Raw genomic sequence first — 14,850 nt, forward strand, 5'->3', positions numbered from 1 at the left:
AATTCTACTCATCCTTCCTTGGTCAGTTTCATATAGCATGAAGTCATCCCACATCCCCCAAACAGCAAACAGATCTGAATCTTTTCTCTAGGCTACCAGAGCATTTTACTCTTTCATGGCATGAGTCCTACTTTGCTATGTATTTGGAATTAGCCATGTATGTTTTAAATTCCTCCCTCTTAGACCATGATGAATTCCTTGAGGCTCTGGACCATATCCTGCCTTTCTTTATATCTTATCCATCAGCACTAAGCACAGTGCCTGGCGCATATGAAATATTTAATAAATGCTTATATACTTAATAAATGAATGAAGAAATGATTCGTGGAAGAGCCCAGTGATAATCTCAGACAGAGAACTTTCTCTTATCTGGCTTCCAGATTCCAAATGGAGTCTTATTACAAGTCGTGGATCTCGTCTTATTCCAGTAAGAAAAAGGTTTTGCAACCATGTCATGTTGAATCTCTCAATGGTCATGTGCATAGTTACTCATTTTCTGTGTTTTCCTTTCTCCATATCCAACTGTAAGCTAATGCTATGTTATAGGAGAAAGAGCCTGGCTTGGGTATGGGATAAAGTTGGATTTGAATTCTGATACTATCTTTTACTCACTCTCTGTGATTCTAGAACAGGTCACTTGCCCTCTCTGTGTTCTGTAAACAGGAGTGTCCATCTCTGACTTGCCTCCCTTCCAATACTGCTGTGAGGCCCCAGAAAGATACGGAATATACAGCTTCTTTGCAAACCATAGACTCTGGGCATAGGTGAGGAATTATCATAGTGAGGTAATTAATATGGCTTGAAAGAAGGAAATGTAGATCCCGTCCTGGTTGGACCAGGCTGCATTTTTAGTCACTATGCTGGCTCTTGCAGAGCTCTGGGACATGGCTTTGGGTTATGTAGATGACACTTGTTAATGACAACAGTCTATAGGGGGAAAAAACTCAGTTACGCTGGGGAATCCAAGGTAGCTAGATTGGCTAGTGACAAGCAGAGAACAGACTCTGCCTGGAATTGGTAATGAGATCGCCGAAATGGAAGAGAAAATTGAGCCAAAGTGTAAATGTTCAAGCAGTTTAGGGAAGGGGTGTGTGTGTGTGTGTGCGTGCGTGCATGCACACATATGTCCGATGGGGAGCAGGGGTCTTTAAGAGCAATGAGTCTTGTCATTTGCATAATAGCTCTTGACAATTTGCAAAGCATTATCATAGCCACCATCTCTGAGGTCAGAGAACAGTATCTCCTTTTCCAAGATAACTTCAACTAGACCACCATCTTAGTCTTGACCTTTCCTTCCCTTCCTTTCTCTTCTCTTCCCTTTTCCTTCCCTTTGTTTTCTTTCTCTTCCCTTTCCTTCCATTTCTATTCTTTCCCTTTCTTTTCCTTTCTCTCAGTCAATATCTCCATCCAATCTCAGTTCCCTGAGGATGGTTGTAGAAACTGAGTCTCAGAGAGTGAGAGGAGCAGAGATGGAACATGAATTTTAGGCTGATGCCCTATTTTTCTTTAGTATTTACCTTTTTTATTGTGTATAAAACCAGTAAAGCCCATTGTAAAATGTTTGAGGGGAGAGGAAAACCCAGACACATATGAAGAAGAAAACGTCAGTCATCCATAATGATCAATATTGGGTCCATATTTCCTTCCAGCTTTTTTTCTATGCAATTTGACATGCTTGAGATTCTGCTAAATGTAAATTTATAAATTCCAGTATACTTTCCACTGCATCATGATCTGTTGGTTTCCTTTTCTACACTAGGCATTGCCTCTTCCAAACTTCTGTAGCCTTTAAAGCCCCACTTGTCAAATAGGGTGTGTAGTAATGCCCCCTTGGCTTCTTGCAGCTGAAGTGAGAATCCTTTGAGATTCTAAGGGCAAGGGTATTTTGGAAATCTCAGCATGTGATTTGTGGAGGGGGTCTCAAGTGCAGGGTTTGGGGTTGAACAGCAATAGCCTACTCTGGCTCCTTCTCAAGTAAGCCCCCCTGTCCACTCACTGGAGATGAATGCTTCCAGGAGCCTCCCTGCTAAGCACTCCTTTGAGCAGTCTGGCTATGTCTTTACCCTCTCATCCTTTCCCCCTTTGTCCTTTCTCTCCTGTCTCCACTTCGACCTCAGGTGACCCTTAAGCAATAACCTGCAATGGTGAGTGGGATTTGATGATATTAAATATAACTTGAGAGCACAAGCAGGACATCTTGTACTTTTCCAAACTCACAGTTTAAAAAACACATAATAACATTTATTCTCTCATATTTGTTTTTGTCGCTATTGGGTTAATTCTTGTTCTGCAGATATTTGTGTTACAAACTGACTATTCTTAGGCTGGGCGTGGTGTCCAGCACTGGGTGCTGTAGTCCCAGCACTTTGGGAGGCCGAGGCGGGTGGATCACCTGAGGTTGGGAGTTCGAGACCAGCCTGACCAACATGGAGAAACCCCGTCTCTACTAAAAATACAAAATTAGCCAGGCGTGGTGGTGCATGCCTGTAATCCCAGCTACTCAGGAGGCTGAGGCAGGAGAATTGCTTGAACCCAGGAGGCAAAGGTTCTGGTGAGCTGAGATCACACCATTGCACTCCAGTCTGGGCAACAAGAGAGAAACTGTGTCTCAGAGAAAAAAAAAAGAAAGAAGAAAAAGAAAGAAAGAAAAGAAAAGAAAGAAAGAAAGAAAGAAAAGAAAGAAAGAAAGAAAGAAAGAAAGAAAGAAAGAAAAGAAACTGACTATTCTTAATGTATCTGTAGATGAGCGAAACTGAAAAAAAGAGGTTCCAATAGTAAGAGTTAGAATATGCATGGAATATTAACTTACTGATTAATGGATTTTAATCTATTATTATCTTATACTTTCAGTAGTGGCAAGTTCTTCGTTGAGGGAGGTGGTGAGGTGTGATGGTTACTGGTGGCTTAGTCTCCTGGGAACTTAGCTCACTGGAGATGCCAGATTAATGCATCCTTGATGTGGGTTTCTGGCATTGGAGTGAATAAGGTTCTGATGATTAGGTGACCTGAGGAGGGAAGGGAAAAGAGTGTTTCTCTCTCCCAGCTACTCATGTCTTTGATCAATAAAACTGTGGTTATGTAGCTACTCATATTCATTTTATACATCAAATATTAATCCCATAGCACACAGCAGTATTTCTCAATGTGCGATCTATAAATTATCCATATCAGAAGCACTTTAGTCGAGGCCTGGGGGTCTGCATTTGAAAAGTATCCCAGATGATGCAGATGCACACCAAAATCTGATCCCCAATGCTCCAGTCTCTCAAGTACTCTGTGAGAAAAAAAAGATGCCATGGTTAGGGAAGTTTCGAACACATTGCCTACTATATCCACCTCTGAAGAGGTTCATAATGCACATTAGCATATTAAAAGCTCTGAAAAATCTTTCGGTAACAGAACAATCTTATGTCCACTAACATAAGATTAATTAAATTATGATACACATACAATAAACTCCTATACTGTATTTTTTTTAAATGAGGTAGCCCTCAAAGAACTAACAGGCAGCTTGGTGTAGATGTTAAGAGCATAGATTCTGGCACCAGATAGACCTGAACTCAAATCCAACCTCTGCCATTAAATAACTGTAATCTTAGGAAAGTCCTCTGAGCTGTTTTCTTTTCTCTACAGTGGGAATAATAACAATAGTCTTCATCTCATGGAAGTTATTATGAGTTTTAACTGAATGAAAATATGAAGTATTTATAGAATTGTATTTGGTACGTGGAAAGTGTACAGTAATTATTAGCTCTTATGATCACTGACATGGGAAAATGCCCATGATATATTGTTAAATCAAAAGCAAGGCCAAGAACAATACATATAGCTTGCTTTCATTTGTGTTAATAAATTGTACATCATAAATAATTTCAAAGATAAGTGTGGAAGGATACTCAGTATTCTGTTAACAGTGATTACATTTGGGGTTAGGTACTGGGAGGGAGGAACGCTGTCAATTTTCACTTTACATACTTTGGTAAGTTTTTTTTGTATTTTTCTCCCCAGCTTTATTAAGAGGTAATTGACAAACAAAATTGTATATATTTACAATGTACAATGTGACATTTTGATATATGCATACATTGTGAAATGATTGAATCAAGCTATTTAACATATCCATTACCTCACATACTTAGTATGTGTGTGTGGTGAGAATATTTAAGATATACTCTTAGCAATTTTCAAGTATACATTATTATTAACTGTAGTCACTATGCTGTAGAATAGATCTCCAGAATTTCTTCTTCCTAACTGAAACTTTATATCCTTTGACCAACATCTCTCCATTTCCCCTCCACCTTTTGTTTTTATTTATTTTTTAAAGATAACACACATCAGGGAGATAAAAGGAATTTTGCCCAGAATGGAAACCAGTATGGCCTGGATAATGGAAAATAATCAAGTGTTAGCACGGTTCTCTCTTGTTTCCAGAGAGGCACATTCAGCTACATTTAGCTTTTATTGTTTAAATTTTTTTATTTTTGCCAGCCTCACCATTCTTCTGACTCATCCAGCTGTCTGCCTACTGATCTCCTCTGCCTTCTGTATGCTGACGGCTGCTCTGTATATAAGCCTGTCTTTGTACATGTGAATTTTGAATTCCTGATGCTGGACATTGCATTTCACAGAGGTCAGCCCATGCTCCAGCCTACTGAGATTGTTTTGGATCCTGAGTCTCCCATCCAATCTGTTAGCTAGATCCTCTAGCTTCCCAGCATCCTCACTCTCAGAGAGCATGCCATCTGTCTGAGCTGTTGGATAAGAATGGTGACTTGACTGACACTGATGTAAAGATCTGTGACCTATCACTAGAGACACTGATCCACATATCAGCAGCCACCTGCTACCTCTGGTGTCTCACCTGCAGTCTGTATTTCTTCACTTTATCTATAAAAGGCTCATGAGAGTCTAAGTCAAAAGCCTTGTTAAAATCCAGATGCATCCTGTCTACAGCATTCTCCTGATCTACAAGCCTTGTAACCTTATCAGAAGAGTAAATTAAGTTAGTTCTGCCATGACTTGTTTTCCTAAAGGCCCTACTTAGTGTTATTACTAAAAAAGATTTGATTTGAGCCCAATTGTGGTTTCAATTTAGACATATTTACTGTATTTCCCTACCTGCTCAGTGTCCCTCCCTGTCCCTCCAAGGCTTGCCTGGTGGCTGGAGTTAATTGGATGCATAAATTCATGCAAAAGGACTAATGGAAAACAAGGGCTTATGTGTACTGTTTGCAATGTAGTAGCAAGAAAGAATTGCTCAAAAAGTAGAAATGTTGACATATATGTGTGAATTTTGGATTCCTAGTCCTTGACATTGCATCATGATAGATTGAGGGCCTATTTTGGCTAGAGGAGGATTTTGATGCTCTTTACAATACAACAGGAAGGTTGTTTATCATTCTACCTATGACCTGGGCTTAGTAATGGAGATCTATATTAGTTTCCTAGGGCTGCTGTAACAAACGATCACAAATTTTATGGCTTAACACAATAGAAATTTATTATCTCAAAGTCCGGAGGCCAAAAGTCCGATATGTTTCCTGAGCCAAGATCAAGGTGCTGGCAGGGCTGAGCTCCCTTTGGAGGCTCTAGGGGAGAATGCATCTTTTGCCCCTTCCCACTTCTGATGGTTGCTGGCATTCTTTGGCTGGTGGCCACGCCACTCCAATCACTGCCTCCAAGGTCACATTGCCTTCTCTTCTTCTGTCTGCAATCTCTGTCTGACACACTTATAAGGGCACTTGTGATTGCATTTAGGGCCCAGCTGGCTAGTCCAAGATAATCTGTCTATATCAAGATGCTTAATTTAATCACATCTGCAAAGTCTCATAGAAGATAATATTCACATGTTCTTGGGAATAGAATGTGGATTTTATGGGAGGGGGAGCATTATTCAGCCTAACACAAAGACTAATAACAAATTACTAATGCCTTCCCCTGACATACTCTCCTCAGCCCCTTGGTTTATCTAAGTATGAAGGAGACAACTGGAATGGAGAAAAGCAAAATTTTGCAGAAGATGCCACTAGACTTTCTTTCCTCTTCTGGCCCCTGGTGGTATATCCAGCTGCAGATCTGTTCATGTACCTGTCCAGTTTCTGACCATACACACTCTGCTGGGAAACAGTGCAGTATAATCCACTCCTGAAATTCATCTTTGCCAGTTTTCACTCATTTGGGTGGCTTTCGACCTCCACAGCATAATTGCTGACGCAGGTTGAAACTTTAACGGGGGGAAAGATTGATTGGCTCACCAATAACATTTGTCTCTTGGGCTGGCAGTGAGCGCAGAGGAACCATTTATGCAATCTAATTATTACGTCAATTGGGGGATGGAGTAATGTTTCCCAGATGCCATTTGGCACCTGGAAAGCTGCAAATCAGCACTATCATATAAGAAACATTAATATAGACCATTGATTGGATTCATTGATCCTATCCCTTCCCCCTACTGCCTTTAGCTTCTTACTTTGGTTTGGAGTGAAACGCAAAAGCTTTGCTTTGCTTCTCCTAGCTGCCATGTTCAGACAGGTGATCGGATTGATTAGATGTATTTTACAATTAAATGTACTTAAGGAATCATGTGCATTTCTGAATCATTTTCCCTTTTCCTGACCTTGAATCATTCAAAATATCTGTGGCCAGTAGGACTGAGATCTAGGCTCCAAAGGAAGCCAAAACAGGAGGGAAGAGCAAGGGGCAAAGTGCTGTTTGCAATTCCTGCATCCTGAGCCTGTATAATATGTCCTCAGAACTTTTCACTAGGCTTTTCAGGTTCATTGTTGGAACAGTTTCTTGGTGTTAGATCATTGTAAGCCCCCAAGAGGGCTTAATTTTTTATTTTTAATGATTCTTTTTATTAGTAACTAAGTAATCTGTTGGGATTAACCTCAACAGAGTGCAGGGCCCTAGAGCCCAAGGAAAGAGGATGTTAGGATATTGGGGAGGTTTATTATAACCTCTTTAATCTTCATTTCCCTTCCACAAATTCTTCTCCCTCTTGTAGGCAGATCCCTGCAATATTTTTAAGTGACAAAGTCTTTCATTCCACAATTGGAAACAAAGCTTAAAATGTAGCTAATCCAGGGAGAAGGAACATAGCTACTTAAATTTATACTAATGAGTAAATGACTGCTACTACAGACGCCTAGATGATCTATTAGATTTGGAAAGGGCTTCACAGCCCCAAGCCTAAACTTGTTATTTTAAGGAAGGGAGGACTGAGAATTGACTTGCCCAAGGTCTTACATAAATTTTGAAGTATAGTTTTTTTTCTGAAAGAAAGTTTTAATAGAGGAGCACCTTAAGGGGCATTGTAAACAGACATTTGTGACCAGTTTTACCAAGGGCTAGGTCTGGGGGATTCCAAAGCCAACTATAATCTCAGGTCTATTTTTAAAGGTAGTCTATCACCAGTGCTTAAAACACACTCTTCCCTTTGGCTCTGCCCTGGTGGGATTCACCAAAAGTTCATGTGTCTTATTCCTTTTTGTTATCTTAGTATCTAGTTGAGTGTCTGCCTCATAAAAGGCATTCAGTGAGTGTTTGATGTAAGATTGAATGTTTCCAGAAACAGGGAAGGCTTTTCACTGTACCCTCCATACTCTCTCATTCTGCCTCCTGTGTACACATTGCTTAAATAGCTGTTCAGGTTAGAGATTTTGCCCTTGGGTGGGACTAATAATTGTGTCAATGATCAGAGACCAAAGTGAAGAAGGCTATCCAACTTACCCAGGATCGAACCCACAACCCTAGACTTCCTTAAAGCATATGAGGAGATAGTCAGACTATAGTCTGAGATGTTAGAAGTGAATATTATGGAATCCATGTATCTCTGAAGGCCAGAGTCACCAAGTCTATATCTCTGATCATTGCGGGCATCCTAAGTCAGGGAATGCAGGTTGCAAGTGGGAGCCGGCACACCTTCTCCAATAAGCTTCTCTTACTTTCTTGGGAGGAACCCCTCCCTGGTTGTGGTTGGGGCTACAGAGAAAGAGTAAAGAGGGAACCATAGGGTTGTGGACAAGCTACTCAGATACTCATGGCTTGTGGGAAGGAAGGGTTTGATCGGTCAGGATCAGCCCTTAGCTTTAATCTCATAGTGCCCATGCCCACCAATTCTACTTGCTTATTCTCTCCTTCGCTGGTTCACCTGCACTCACCTGCAGGGACTGGGCCCAGGCATGGCCCCTGGCCCCAAGCATGCCTACCTCTCTCTGAGCTGACTCGATTAAGTCCCACTGCTCATGCCTTCTGTGTTCATGGCAAAAGTTTTCAGTCAGGGATGACAATGAAGAGACAAGGCAGCCCTTGGGGCAGGGCTACCCATCAGCCCTAGATGAAAACAAGATCCAGCAGCAAAGCCCATTCCTGTTGGCTGATGGCTTGGCATTGGCTGAGAGTCCAGAGAGCCTTCAGTTGGTCTGAACCAATGAAAAGGAGCCAAAGATACAGTCTCTCTTGCCATTAAAGAGATATTTCCACCTATGATTGGCCCCAGGATACTTCACCTCAGGGTTCTCCTATTGGCCTGGAATAGCATGCTGGCAGCTAGGGCACCCTGTGGTGAGCAGGCACCTACGTAGGCATGCAGTAAAGCACAGTCTGCTGCTGGGCACTCAGGGGACAGGCAGATAGAGGAGGAGGTATCAAGATCCTCTCTCTGCTTAACTGGTGACATCTTGGGGTCCACCAACTTCTCCTTTTTGTGCCTTTCCCCTCTGGCTGGGCCTGCTTGCTCTCCTGGTCCCATTCCCCAAAGGACTTCGATTCCCAGGTATGGTGGTGACTGGCAACACAGGGTAAGATGTAGCTTTTTCTTAGGGTTATTTGCATTGTTGTAGGGGATCCTGAAATCTGAAAAGTGGTGGTGGTCCAAAGAAATTGTAGGTTCATAGAATTTTGGTGCCAAAAGGGAACTTTGAAATAGTTCCCATTTTACAGATGAGGAAGAAAACTGAGATGGACTCCAAGAAGTAATAGAATTTAGTCAAAATCATATAGCTAGTTAGTGGCAAGTCTCCTGACCATAGGCAAGGACATTTCTGATGCATCCCAAATGAATCTTAAACTGTGGTATTTCATGTACATTTCTACTGTTTTTCAAACCACTGATTTTCTGTCCTAACGAAACTCCTAGCCTCACTGGGGAGATCTTCAAATCACAAATTAATGGCTTAATTAACATTACAACAAGTTTTTGGCTGTGTCTTCAGTGTATGAAGAAGGGGGCTTGTGACATGGGCTTTCTCTCTGTTTACCCTCTTCTTGTACCAACCCACAGTAGTCAGATGACTGTGACCAGGGCTCTGGAGTCATGTAATCTGCTATCTAGCTAGGAAGTTGTCCAACTGGTGACTCTGTGATGTTTGAGCCATCACTGTGCAAGATGCAGCAGAGAAGCAAGTCAGTTACTAAATGCAAAAAGGTCTGAGTCTAAGCTACTGCCATATTAATACCAGTGCTTCGTTTTTCATGCATTTAGCCTCCAAATCCCTTTTAAGTTAGAGACCTGGGTTTATTTGTCCATATATTAGGTGGGACCCTGAACAGTCCTGAAATCCTGGCCCTGGGTAGCTCTGTATTATCAACAACAATGATAAGCATAAAGGGTTTGGGATTACTCAATCCAGCTTTCCCCCATTGTGTCTGTTTTCTTCATGCTTCTACCTTTCTCATTCCCCTTTTCCTTATCCTTTAAAGGCCAATTTAAGTCCTGCCTTCTCCAGGAGCCTCCCCTTACTAGTGCTGCCCACATCAGTCTTTCCCTCTTTTGGATTCTTACTGTCCTTCCAGCATATCCCTCAAAGTGACATTTCATTATATTCCATTTGTATTTATCACTATTGGTTCCATATATATCAACCTCATCTTCTCAACAAGAGTATAAGTTCCATAAGGGCAGGGTACACATTTTATCCTTGCTAAGTGTGCCCCACAATGTCTGATGGATGTTCAAATTAGACTAGAATGATAGCTTTTGTGGTGACATGGGAAATGCTCACAATATACTTAAGTGTCTAACTCAAAATACAAAAGTCTATGATCACAATTTTATAAAGACATGGAAAATAAAAGCAAGCAAGCAGAAAGGTAATACATGCAAATGTGTGAGAGGTGGGTGGGATGATAGGCGAGTCTAAATATTTATATATTTACCTGACTTTTCAAAGTTTCAACAAGGAGCATGTATTACTCTTATGAGAAAAAAACAAGGTGGGGTGGGGGGAGGGGGGAGGGATAGCATTGGGAGATATACCTAATGCTAGATGACTAGTTAGTGGGTGCAGCGCACCAGCATGGCACATGTATACATATGTAACTAACCTGCACAATGTGCACATGTACCCTAAAACTTAAAGTATAATAAAAAAAAAAAAAAACAAAAAAAACAAAGATTATTTAAAAGAGAATCACAGATTTATGAGCTCTGGAAAGCAGAGCAGAAGCAGATGAAAGAGCTCACGTAAGTCCTGTCTTATTGTTTTAAGATTGAAAAGCCTGGGGCAGAGCTATGGGAGATGCCTAGCTGGTAACTCAGTTTCCATCTTCTAGGAGCAAACAACCCAGTTTCCTGAAGCTCTAAGGCTGAGCCTCCTAACCTCTCCTCAAATCCACCTTCCCCTGAGCTTCTCCTCTAGGCATCGGTCCTGGAACTGCGTGGTTTTCTCCTGATGAGGTCTCCCATGATTCTTTGGTGTCTCCTGGGTTGGGAAGCCTGAAGGTTTGGCTTTGACTCTGTTCTAGTCCCTTGCTAGCCTCTCCTGGAACTCACTGCTTTGCCTCTGAAGCATCCCAGGACAATAAGCTATATAGTATCCACACTCCCAGGTGGCTGGAAGTAAAAAAACACCTAGCTGTACCCTTTCCTAGAAATATATACTTACTGCACTCTGAGTACTTGCTGGGAAGGGTGATCTCGAACTAATTCCACTCAATACCTTAGCAAAGCCTTGCTGAGAGCAATACTATTTAAGGAGGGCCACCTGAAATTGGTGCTTGAAGCCCATCCATTCCTTTCCAACTGGACCCAACAGACTAGCCCCAGGTACCTGCCATGCCCATAACTTTCCCTTCTAGTTAGGCCTACCTCACTCATAGCCAGGAAAAAGGGCTGGATGGATGTTTTATGCAGAAGAGTGGCCCAGGGATCGCCACTTAACCCCAGGCAGGCCATCCATGATCTGGTAGCAGACCTATGTGGTGGATTTTTTTATTAGTGTTCCTCTTGCCAGCGATGGATTCTGATGTGCCTACAATTGGTTAAAGTGATGAAGACTCTTGTTAAATGCACATTTGTCACTTGGGATGATAAACACATGTAATTCATTGTGTACATCTATGTTTCCATCCTTCCATCCATCCACCAAACAAGCATTGGGCTCCTATTTCTTATTTTCACTTCCCAAACCACAAAGCTCTGAAAACCAAAAACATTCTCATAAGTTTGACATTAAAACTCATTTTAACTTATATTATAATAGCCTTTCTTTATCCCACTTAGTGTGAATATTCATATATTTCATGACAAAAATATTAATGTGTTTGATAATGGGGAGCTATACTGCAACCTGCTAGAGGTGTTATGTGATATTGGCAAATACACATGATTACCTTGATAAAATTCCCCAAATTCTGAATTTTGAAACATCTGGCCCTAAGGATTTGAGATAAGGCAGTTTAACCCTTTAAGATCTAGGGATGGGGAGGTGGTAGATACCCTACCTGAGTTGGCCAGGAACAGAAGAAACCACTCAGTGAAGGGAGTAGGCATTCAAGTCTTTAGAGAGAGAGGGCTTGCTCAGGTTCAAGCCAAGGAAATCCAGTTGGGTCACTCAGCTATTAGTCCAAAAGGAAGGAACAGGGCTGCAAACAGAAGACGGAATAAAGACTCAGGAGAAAGATGGAACTGAAATGGAACAAGAATAGTTTGAGAATGGGGAAATGAGAGGGAACTAGAAAGTAGCAGGAACAAGGTGTCTTTGACTCCAGTCAATTGGCTGGTGGCTGTTAGGTACCAACTGGGGTCAGGTTAGCTTTAAATTTGGAAGATTGTGACAGGCAGATACTGAGAGAAATGAGACACAAACTCTGGTCCTCTCTTTGCCAAAAGTCTAGAATCTGCAGGGTCCTGAGAGAATGGATAGGAATTGGAGTTGCATTAGTCTGAAACAAAGATTTAGCTTTGACTTTTTTCAATCTCTGCATTTTTAAAGCTTTATTTTTTAAATTGTGAAATACGCCACACATAAAGAAAAGTGCATAAATCATAAATGCACAACTTGTTCAATGAAACACCCATATTAATCGTTACCCGGTTAAAAATAGAATATTATCAGCACTCCAATGCCCAACTTGTGTCCTTTCCCTAATCATAACTCCTTTCTCCCCTACTAAAAGGTAACAACTTTTCTGACTTTTCCAAAAATCACTTCCTTGCTTTTATTTAGACTTGTACACCTTAGCATGCATCACTAAACATTATAGCTTTGCCATTTACTGACTTTTATGTAATAACTCAGTATGTACGCTTTTGTTTCTGGCTTCTTTCATTCAATATTATGTTTGTGAGATTAATCCATGTTGCTGCATAAAACTGATATTGTTCCTTCTCATTGCTGTATAATATTCCCTTTTGTGAATATGCCACAACTGAGTTAACCATTCTACTGCAGATGGGCATTTTCAGTTTGGGACTGTTTGACTAACACTATTATGGTTATTTTTGTTTGACTTTTGGTGCACATGACCCTGCATTTCTGTTAGTAGTGGAATCACTGAGTCGTAAGCACGTGTTCCATTTGCTGGATGCTGCCAGTTTTTCAAAGTTTGTATCAATTTGCACTCTTCCATTGCGCCAAATCATTATTAACAGTAAGTATTGTCAGAGTTTTACATTTTAATCACTCTGGTGGGTGTGCAGTGGTATCTCATTGTGGTTTGATTTGCAATTCTCTGGTGACTAATGAGGTTGAGCATCTTTTCATATGTTCATTGGCCTTTTGGATACACTCTTTTGTACAATTCCCATTTAAGTCTTTTGTCCATTTTATCCTACTAGATTGTCCTTTTCATATTCATTTCTAGGAGTTCTTTATACATTCTAGATGCAAGCTCTCTGTTATATGTGGTACAAATAAATTTTCCAACACTGTGGCTTCCCATTTAATGCTTTTTGAGTCTCATTTTCTTCCTCTAATTTCCATCAAGCTTCCCAGGCTCAAATGTCCCCCATTTTGCTAAGGTTCTAACAAGCTCACCTGGGCCCTGAGGGATAATAGCTCAGTAAGGCTGCAGGGCTGTTCTCTCCACCTTCCCTTCCTTCTTCCCTCCCACTTATCTGCCCTGTCTCTCTCTCCCTTCCCTCAAACTTTGCCCATTCTTGGGGGGGCTGCTTATTATTCACAGGAGGGATAGAAACAACCTTCTTTTAGCCATGGTGCCAAAACTGTCAGATTTGCCACGTGCTATTAATATGTCAGAAAACCTTCATCTGGAAAGCACTTGGAGATTATGTAGTTCTAATGATGAGGAATCAAAAGCTCAGAGAAATTAAGCGGCTTGTCCATCATACTGCAAGTTAGTGGCCAACTTAGGACTAGAACTCAGGTCTCTTGCATGCATGCCCCAGCTTTTTCCACTCCATTATGCTAAGAAAGACCAGAGCACACAGCTGCACATTGACGGGGGCATTTTTTTCTTCTTCTGAAAATAAGTGCTGTCTGTGTCTGTGTAACAACGCAATCGGTAGAGACTATGGCTCATGTCTGTCTGGACCCAGGTTGAGAGATCACATCACCTCTGCTACTTTCCCATCTCCTGGCTGTCAAAGCCTGAAGGACAACAAATGGCTTGAGTAATGAGATGAGTTAAGATAGTGTCTCCCACGCTGAGTTATGTGCCAGTTCAGGACTACAGGATTCTGCCACAATCCATTTACACAAGAAATTAAATTGAAGATCGCAATGTAATATTCATATATTAAATCCTGGCGGACAATCAAAGTAATTAAGGCCAAATGTTCTGAATCATCCTGTGGCATCATGAACATTCTATTGCTGGGTTTTTAGAAGGACTTATTTCTACAACCAATTATCTTGGAAATCATTAAACCTCCTTTGGAATGTGAGTAATTTGAAAGCCACCATGATACCCAGTGCTACTCAAACCACTTTGCCCCCATAAAAGAATAACTCTGCTACATAGGAGTGCTGGGTGGGTAAGGAAAATCTGATTTTCAAGAAGCTAAGTTTAGGGGATAGGAACCAGTCTCCGACCACCCCCCTCCCTGCATTGTGTTTTTCAAAAGGAGTGGCTATATTTCATCCTAAATTGAAGCAGTTAACTGATGCAGGCTACCAGGCTAATCCCAGCTACAGACTGATCTGCTTGCAGTGTAGTTCTGTGGTTCTCACAAATACATTCTACTGATTAAAACAAAACAAAACAGAGTCTGGAGAAAGAGGATGGCTCCGTCTAGCCCCACAATGATGAATAGGGTTGACCTTCAGACCTTCCCCACCACTCCCCACCATAGACCACTCGTCTCTTAAAGCTTCTCCACATACCCTCATCTCTTAGTCCCTGTTCTTCTCAGCTTCCCTTTGTCCACACCTCTGTTATGCCACTCATCATAAAGTCCTCGAGTTATTTGTTGGCTCCCCTTCTGGAGCGTAAGCCCTTCAAGGGCAGGGGCTATGCTCTAATCTTTCCAGTGTTCCCACTCGTGGCCCAGTGCATGCATCAGAGAAGGTGCTTTGTGTATGGTTGGTTCATGTATGAAAGTCTAGATATATAAAAGACAAATGATCAAGAGAACTCACAAACATACACGAATGTATCTCTGTT

At 41.4% G+C, this 14,850-nt stretch overlaps 1 long non-coding RNA gene across 1 annotated transcript in view; it reads right to left on the reverse strand.

Moving 5' to 3' along the window:
• Positions 1 to 1,689: 1,689 nt before the first annotated feature.
• LOC106634328 (uncharacterized) overlaps positions 1,690 to 14,850 on the reverse strand; it is a 38,470-nt gene continuing 25,309 nt past the window's right edge. Inside the window, exons 2-3 of the long non-coding RNA XR_004668809.3 lie at positions 11,728 to 11,868; positions 1,690 to 3,274 (exon numbers count right to left, since the gene is read on the reverse strand). This is a non-coding gene — a long non-coding RNA (uncharacterized LOC106634328). The remainder of the gene's footprint in view (positions 3,275 to 11,727; positions 11,869 to 14,850) is intronic.

This window comes from Pan paniscus, chromosome X (assembly GCF_029289425.2).
Source record: "Pan paniscus chromosome X, NHGRI_mPanPan1-v2.0_pri, whole genome shotgun sequence".
Lineage (NCBI taxonomy): Eukaryota > Metazoa > Chordata > Mammalia > Primates > Hominidae > Pan > Pan paniscus.